Source organism: Schistocerca piceifrons, chromosome 2 (genome assembly GCF_021461385.2).
Source record: "Schistocerca piceifrons isolate TAMUIC-IGC-003096 chromosome 2, iqSchPice1.1, whole genome shotgun sequence".
Lineage (NCBI taxonomy): Eukaryota > Metazoa > Arthropoda > Insecta > Orthoptera > Acrididae > Schistocerca > Schistocerca piceifrons.
In genome coordinates, this window is record NC_060139.1 from 476,975,043 (window position 1) to 476,982,970 (window position 7,928).

General features: G+C 41.8%; 1 pseudogene; it reads right to left on the reverse strand.

The window, feature by feature from the left end:
* Positions 1-4,961: 4,961 nt before the first annotated feature.
* On the reverse strand, positions 4,962-5,079 carry LOC124778722 (annotated as a pseudogene).
* Between the last annotated feature and the right edge of the window lie 2,849 nt (positions 5,080-7,928).

Here is a 7,928-nt window from a genome sequence, read left to right on the forward strand (position 1 = left end):
AACCAAACATTTCATGTTGTACCATCATACATCGAGACCTTCAGAGGTGGTGGTCCAGGTTGCTGTACACACCGGTACCTCTAATACCAAGTAGCACGTCCTCTCGCATTGATGCATGCCTGTATTCATCATGGCATACTATCCACAAGTTCATCAAGGCGCTGTTGGTCCAGATTGTCCCATTCCGCAACGGAGATTTGGCGTAGATCCCTCAGAGTGGTAGCGGATCATGTCGTCCATAAACAGCCCTTTTCAATCTATCCCAGGCATGCTCGACAGGGTTCAAGTCTGGAGAACATGCTCGCTTCTCTAGTCGAGCGATGTTGTTATCCTGAAGGAAGTCATTCACAAGATATGGACGATGGGGGCGCGAAATATCGTCCATGAAGACCAATGCCTCTCCAATATGCTGCCGATATGGTTGCACTATTGGTCAGAGGATGGCATTCATGTATCGTACAACCATTACGGCACCTTCCATGACAAACAGTGGCGTACATCGGCCCCACATAATGCCACCCGAAAACATCAGTGAACCTCCACCTTGTTGCACTCGCTGGACAGTGTGTCTAAGCCCTAAGGCATTCAGCCTGACTGAGTTGCCTCCAAACACGTCTCTGACGATTGTCTGGTTGAAGGCACATGCGACACTCATCGGTGAATAGAACATGATGCCAATCCTGTGCCGTCCGTACAGCATTTTGTTGGGCCCATCTGCACCGCGTTGCATGGTGTCGTGGTTGCAAAGATGGACCTCGCCATGGACGTTGGGAGTGAAGTTGCGCATCATGCAGCCTATGGCACACAGTTTGAGTCGTAACACGACGTCCTGTGGCTGCACAAAAAGCATTATTCAACATGGTGGGGTTGCTGTCAGGGTTCCTCCAAGCCATAATCCTTAGGTAGCCGTCATCCACTGCAGTAGTAGTCCTTGGGCGGCCTAAGTGAGGCATGTCATCGACAGTTTCTGTCTCTGTATATTCTCCATGTCTGAACAACATTGTTGTGGTTCACTCCGAGACGCCTGGACACTTGCTTTGTTGAGAGGCCTTCCTGGCACAAAGTAACAATGCGGACGCGATCGAACAGCGATATTAACCGTCTAGGCATGGTTGAACTACAGACAACACGAGCCGTATACCTCCTTCTGGGAGGAATGACTGGAACTGATCGGCTTTCGGACCCTCTCCGTCTAATAGGCGCTGCTCATGCATGGTTGTTTACATCTTTTGGCTGGTTTAGTGACATCTCTGAACAGTCAAACGGACTGTGTCTGTGATACAATATGCACAGTCAACGTCTATGTTCAGGAGTTCTGGGAACCAGGGTGATGCAAAACTTTTTTTTGAAGTGTGTATTATGCAGTCGCATAATCAATAAGTATCGGAAATTTCCTATGAAACGACATTACGATGCCTTGCAGAAATAATTTAAAGATTTAGTTGAGAATGAAAGAGCAAAAAATAACAACGAGAATTCATTGCTCTGTATATTAAGAAGCACTATGTGCTAAATTTACAGGCATGGAGCACGTGGAGAAACTGGTACTATGAATTGTAGAACTTCTAAAGTCGCACATATTATTTCACTGGCTGTTGCAACAGTTTTCGATGGAACTGAACGAAGAGTGTGGAATGTTGACATACTACCGTAAAATACTTTGGTGAAGTCAAAGGTCGTGCCTAGAACGGCTTTTTATTTATTTATTTTTTGATTGAAAACTCGCTATTGCTGAATTTATGAAGGAAACTAGACTGCAGAAACGAAAATTAGAATATCCGGAATAGTCTGCAGACCTCGCTTTGTAAGTGGAATGGTGCGCACCCCCACAGTAAGACACTGCAAGGTGAGAAACAACTTCCTTCTAAATTGATGGGGATGCATCAAAAAAAAAAATTCGCGTTGTAGAAGGGACTTGTACTGACAAATACAGTCCATTTCCCTAAGCTCACTGGCATTAAGAAAACATTGGATTTGGAGAATTTATTGTGGCCTTGAAAGAATTAAAAAATTAGTTTCCTAAATGTTTTGAGGTCACTGTCAATCTTAGAACTGTTTTCGAGACCATTTGCCTTTTCAATTGAAAGTGTTCCTGTGCATACGCATGTGTACCTGACTGATCTTTAACATTAAAACTGTCTAGGATGTCTACAGTTCTTTCCTCGGGTAGAGTTCCAACGTCTCCATAGTGAGGCTATCAAAGTGCTACGATTTTTCAATCAACATTTGTGTGTGAAAGGCGTTTTTTCGACTATGAAACAAAATGAGTCACGATTACGTGGCAACCTGAGTTTGAAAATCTGTGAAATTATTAGCGTCTGTCTGTATGCCTACAGTTTGTACAGGCTAAAAATTGTTGTGTTTTCAGCGGCCCAAAAATAACTAACTAAAACTGAAAATTCGTTTTGTTTGCGAGCTATGTTGTTGAGAAATCTGAAATATAAAACCAAGTCATATGCAGTGCGAAGGCACTGCCATTTAAATGCGGAAAGTTCTCAGTTGTCCACCCCCGGTAGCTGAGTGGTCAGTGCTACAGAATGTCAATCCTAAGGGCCCGGGTTCGATTCCCGGCTGGGTCGGAGATTTTCTCCGCTCAGGGACTGGGTGTTGTGTTGCCCTAATCATCATCATTTCATCCCCATCGACGCGTCAGTCGCCGAAGTGGTGTCCAATCGAAAGACTTTGACCCGGCGAACGGTCTACCCGACGAGAGGCCCTAGTCACACGACATTTCAGTTCTCAGTTTCCCCTCCTCCCGCTCAATCAGCGTGGTGTGGCGATGGGAGTACTGTGCAGCTGGATGGAGTGCAATTACACTCGTGCCAAACCGTGGCTCGCGAACCAAATTCTTGGCTACCTCTGATCTAGAGCTAAAATTGCAGCCTCTGGTCGTGATATTTCACTGTAAGATGGGATCTACATCTACATCTATGTGATTACTCTGCTATTCACAATTAAGTGTCTGGCAGAGGGTTCAATGAATCCCACTATAATCAGCAAGACTTTCTTCAAAAGATTATTCTTTTATTTTTTCCCCTGGTAATGCTGCTGTCTGTCTGTTGCCTATGATCTTCTGTAGGAAATACTTTCTTCTAGCTGTTATAACGAATTCCACAAGCTTGTATTCAGAGTTGTGGAGGGAGTGGGACGAAATTTACTTATATCTTATTGTAGGTGTTGTTTCGGAATCAGTATTATGAAGCTGTCATTGAAGTCTACCGGTGTTTGCTGTTCTACTACAATTTCGTGGCATGTGGATACAAAGAAATATTCCAATAAATGCCGAAATTGCTTATAAAACTCAATTGACAGACCATCACTGGTATGCGATTAATTAACTTGTACCTTCCTTACTGCATCCCAAATCTCTTCTGTAGTTACTTCACTCACTAAGAGTTGTCTGTCTTGCTCATCTAGCATTACTAAAAGATAGTTTTGCATGGTAGTTATTGCTTCGTATTGCTTCGTCATCGATGTTTTGCGAGGCAGTTACTACTTCGTGTTAATTTGTCGTCGATGGGCTCAGTGCTATACAGCTATTCATAATATTCCGTGGCATATTCCCTTAATTCAGCGTGAGTCGTTACATCGGTACCGTCTTCTTTTTCTTAAGCCGTTAATTAATTTTTGTGTTACGCGACGTTTTTCTTTCCAGAGATGAAACACTAATGAAGTTTTCTTGAAACTACTGTTACTGTCTGAACGGATTTTAATCCCTTCCATTTGTCTTCGTTTAAGTAGTGACAACTTTGATTTAATCCTTTTGGTTTATATGAAATTTTCCTCTGTTATAGGTCTTTCGAAATACAATTCACGGAGTTGTCGAAAAGAAAATTCAAAAGTTTCCTTCTGCAGCTATCACCCTCCATACAGCTGATTAGTCTATGTTTGACACAGTTACACTCCCGCAGCATTCCCGATGGAAATATATGATGTCGGCGCCAACTAGTCTCCCATATTTCTTTCATTGGATCACAAAACTCGTGCTGCCCAAGAATTTCGACGTTTAATTTCCACTCAGTTCTAACATGGAACATTTCTTTCTTGTCATTCCAGTGGTACAATAGTATGCTAGGTGGTCCGAAAAATATGTTGGCCAAGTTTCTGATGCAATTACTTTCTCTCTCAGGTTCTTCCCGAAGTAGATCCTATCGGGGCAGCTGGCAATTGTAGCTGTATGATACTTAAAGCATTGTTGGTCTCCCGTCGTTATTTCCCTAGGGTTCACCAATTCCAAATAGCGTACATTTTCTTCGAGTACTGCGTATTTGTTGGGGTCTGGTCTTTGGTCTTCTGCCTTTATGACATGATCAAAATCGCTTCCCTAAGATTTTGCCATAGGCGATACAGAATCTCGTTTAAAGGAACTGAAATCTTTCCCCAACCCCCCTATTTTGGTTCCCAGAGAGGGCATAGTTGTTTGTAAATCTAATGCCATTAACAAGGCACGACATCACTTCCGCTGTGACTATGCGCGCAGTGCCTGTGGTATCGCCATATATGCACCACAATTGTTCAATTTATTGCTAATGCTACGTAGTTTCTGCTCGTAGTTTAGGGTTACTGTCTCGTAAGCCTGAAAAGAAAGTGTTGGCTTTGAATGTTTAACTTCACCATCCAATATGCACATGCAACGTGTCAGTGAAAACCCATTAGTGAATGTCACAAATGTAACAGTTGGTTTTGGGGTCGTTTTTGTAGGCTACTCTATATTTTTCTCTTCTCGGTGCAATTACTTTCGTTGGTTCTAAACTATATCCGAACAGGCCTTGGAAGGCCCAACGGTAGCGACCGGCCGCCGTGTCGTTCTCAGCCTACAGGCGTCACTGGATGCAGATATGGAGGGGCATGTGGTCAGCACACCGCTCTCCCGGCCGTATGTCAGCTTACGAGACCACAGTCGCTACTTCTAAATCAAGTATCTCCTCAGTTTGCCTCACAAGGGCTGAGTGCACCCTACTTGCCAACAGCGCTCGGCAGACCGGATGGTCACCTATCCAAGTGCTAGCCTAGCCCGACAGCGCTTAACTTCGGTGATCTGATGGGAACTGGTGTTACCACTGCGGCAAGGCCGCTGGCTTCGTTGATTCTACCATCTCGATACCTCTATCACTTCTTCGTTCATTACTATGCATTCTGTCTCATCCACCCAGTTGCCTATGTCAGCTGTGTGTGTCTTATTACGTGAGTCTCCTTCTGTGATTTTCCTCAAGCACTGCTAATATAATTTTAAATATGTTTGTTATACGTCTTTGGAAATGGACACGGTCACATGCTGTGAGCTCCCATAACGCAAAACGGGCAGCACAATAAGCTAAGTCCCTTCTCTCCATTTCACACGTTTTGTTTACGTTTTAACGTCACCTCCCTCATGCTTCAAACTAGACTTGGCCACTATTTCTATGTTTCGATACAGTGTATCGATACGTGGAACTGTTTCAGTGTTTCGGAACGGCTATGGTTCACTGTTTCGAAACAGTGGTGTTTCATTCCGCCCCTGTCTCGGATAATCGAACCAGATGCGATCTCGAGCCAGACACAGAAACTGTATCGTTGTTTCAAAATAACGCTGTTTCAGTCCGTCTGTGCTTGGAACGGACTAACTGTATCGAAACAGTGATGTTTCATTCCGCTCTGTGTCGGACGAGATTCGGGCTCGGCACAGGTACTGAAACACAGTTAACATACCACTTCATGAAACACTTTCAAGACTGTCTAAATCTTTTTGGCAAGCAATAGCATGAAGCTTAAGGTTTCCGAAAATACAGCTTCGTTTCTAGCTGACTGCCCTATTCCGAAGTGGCGTAACATCTGCTTTATAAATATTAACCAAACAATAAAATAACGCACACTATTCACATTCAAAATAATAAATGTGTGAAAATCATTCAGTTAAATTAGACATTTTTTAAAACATACGCTTCTCTGTTCATGTACAGTAATCATATTAAGAAACGCAAATAAGCCTACAACATTTTGAATAAAAAAAAGGCGTAGAGTGACAGTTTTAGACACATACATAAAATTGATGCAGGTATGATTGCACGCAATCTTTTTGACGTGTCACTGATAGTATAATGGTGAACGGGAAGGTCTAGGAAGCATGGTGAATTTATAGTAATGGTTCGAAACATCTTGAAAGACAAACATTTTTTCTGTTATATTTTGTTATTTATTCGAATTACTTGGTGTTATTTGTGAGTCTGTTATCCACAAAGATTCCTTTTGTGTGCATGGAAATTAGCAGGATGGGTATCTTACCCATACTAATGGAATGTGGGAATCCCAGTGGCGTATCCGTTGTTTCTGCAGTTTGCTCCCACCTCCAGATCCACTCGTGGTGGTTCTTCTGTCTTCAGCTATGGCGTTAAGAAGCACAGTGTGGGATTATTTTATGAAGCACGATGTGGGATTATTTTATGAAAACGAATCCTGACGAAATTAAGTGTAACTTGTGCTCGGCAGTGTTGTCGTTTAAAAGTAGTTCAACCTCTTGCTTAAACAGGCATTTGCGACATAAGCATCCAACAGTTAATTTAAGTGAAACTCGTTCGAAACCAGTTTTTATGAATCTGGGCAGTGACGAAGTCAGTTCAACGACTACAGCAACTGTTCAGGAATCTGATAATTCAGTTCTGGGTAGGTGTGGTAGACAAACAAAGATTACTGGATTTGCACCAAGATCAGTGCCTTCATCCAAGTGAACCATAATAGACAAACAGATTTTATGACTTGTTGTTAAAGAATATCTTCCGTTTAATGTAGTTGAGAGTGCAGAGATTAGAAAAATGACTTATTTATTAAATGAAAACTGTGTACATCCCTGTAGAAAAACCGTCACCAAAAGCTTAATCTCTCAAGTGTTTGACAACATACTAATATGAGAAAGATCTGCAGTGTAAACTGCATCCTCCATCTGCATTACGACTGCTTGATAGACATCTGTGAAAAATGAGAATTATATTGCAATGACTGCTCACTTCATTGATGAAAACTTCAATCTGAAGTCATATTTGTTATCTAGTTTTAAATTCCATAACAAGCATACGGCTGAAAACATTTCCATCGAATTACAAAATGTGACTTCAACTGAGGGTATTACCAATAAAATTATACCTTGCACTACAGATAATACACCTAATATGGTGAAGGCAGTGATGATGCAAATGGTGGCATATACCTTGCTTTGCACATACACTGAATTTAATTGTGAAAGTAAGCCTTGAACCAATTACACAGACAAGGACAAAAGTGAAGTCAATAGTGAAATTTTTCAAAAGAAACCATCAAGTATTTGAGAAATTACACAATATTCAGAAGCAAATGGGCTTCCGTATTTTAACGCCAAAACAAGATTTCCCTACAAGATGGAATTCCATGTATCATATAGCCTTTGCACCCTCACCATGCTCAGTTTGGATTCACAGACAAAACTGTCCAATGAAGACTAATCAGTTATTGAAAAATCTTGTGAAATACAATCTCCCTTTGAGCAAGTCACAACAGAAATTAGCAACAAAAGAAATGCAACATTGTCAAAAGCTGTCTTATTAAGCATAGGTTTACAAAGTCAATGTCTGAGACTGAAAAACTCAGATTACAGCAATGAAGCCATTAATATAGTAACTGCTAAACTTGATAATGGAATCTGTATCCTCCTCATTCAAAAGTTTGCAGATAAAGCAATTGCTTGCAGAGCAACATTACTGGATCCTCGCTTCACGGAGCATGGGTTCATAAAAACTAGGCATCGATTAAAAGAAACAAAAGATGCCATAATTAACAAGTGCTGTTTAATACGACAGAAACCCACAATGTGTTCTACAGACAATCCACCACCGGCAAAACCATTTGAGGTGAGGTCATTCAACTCTAGCACTGGCAACATTTGGCAAGATTTTGACCAAGCTGTAGGAGAGTTGCACATT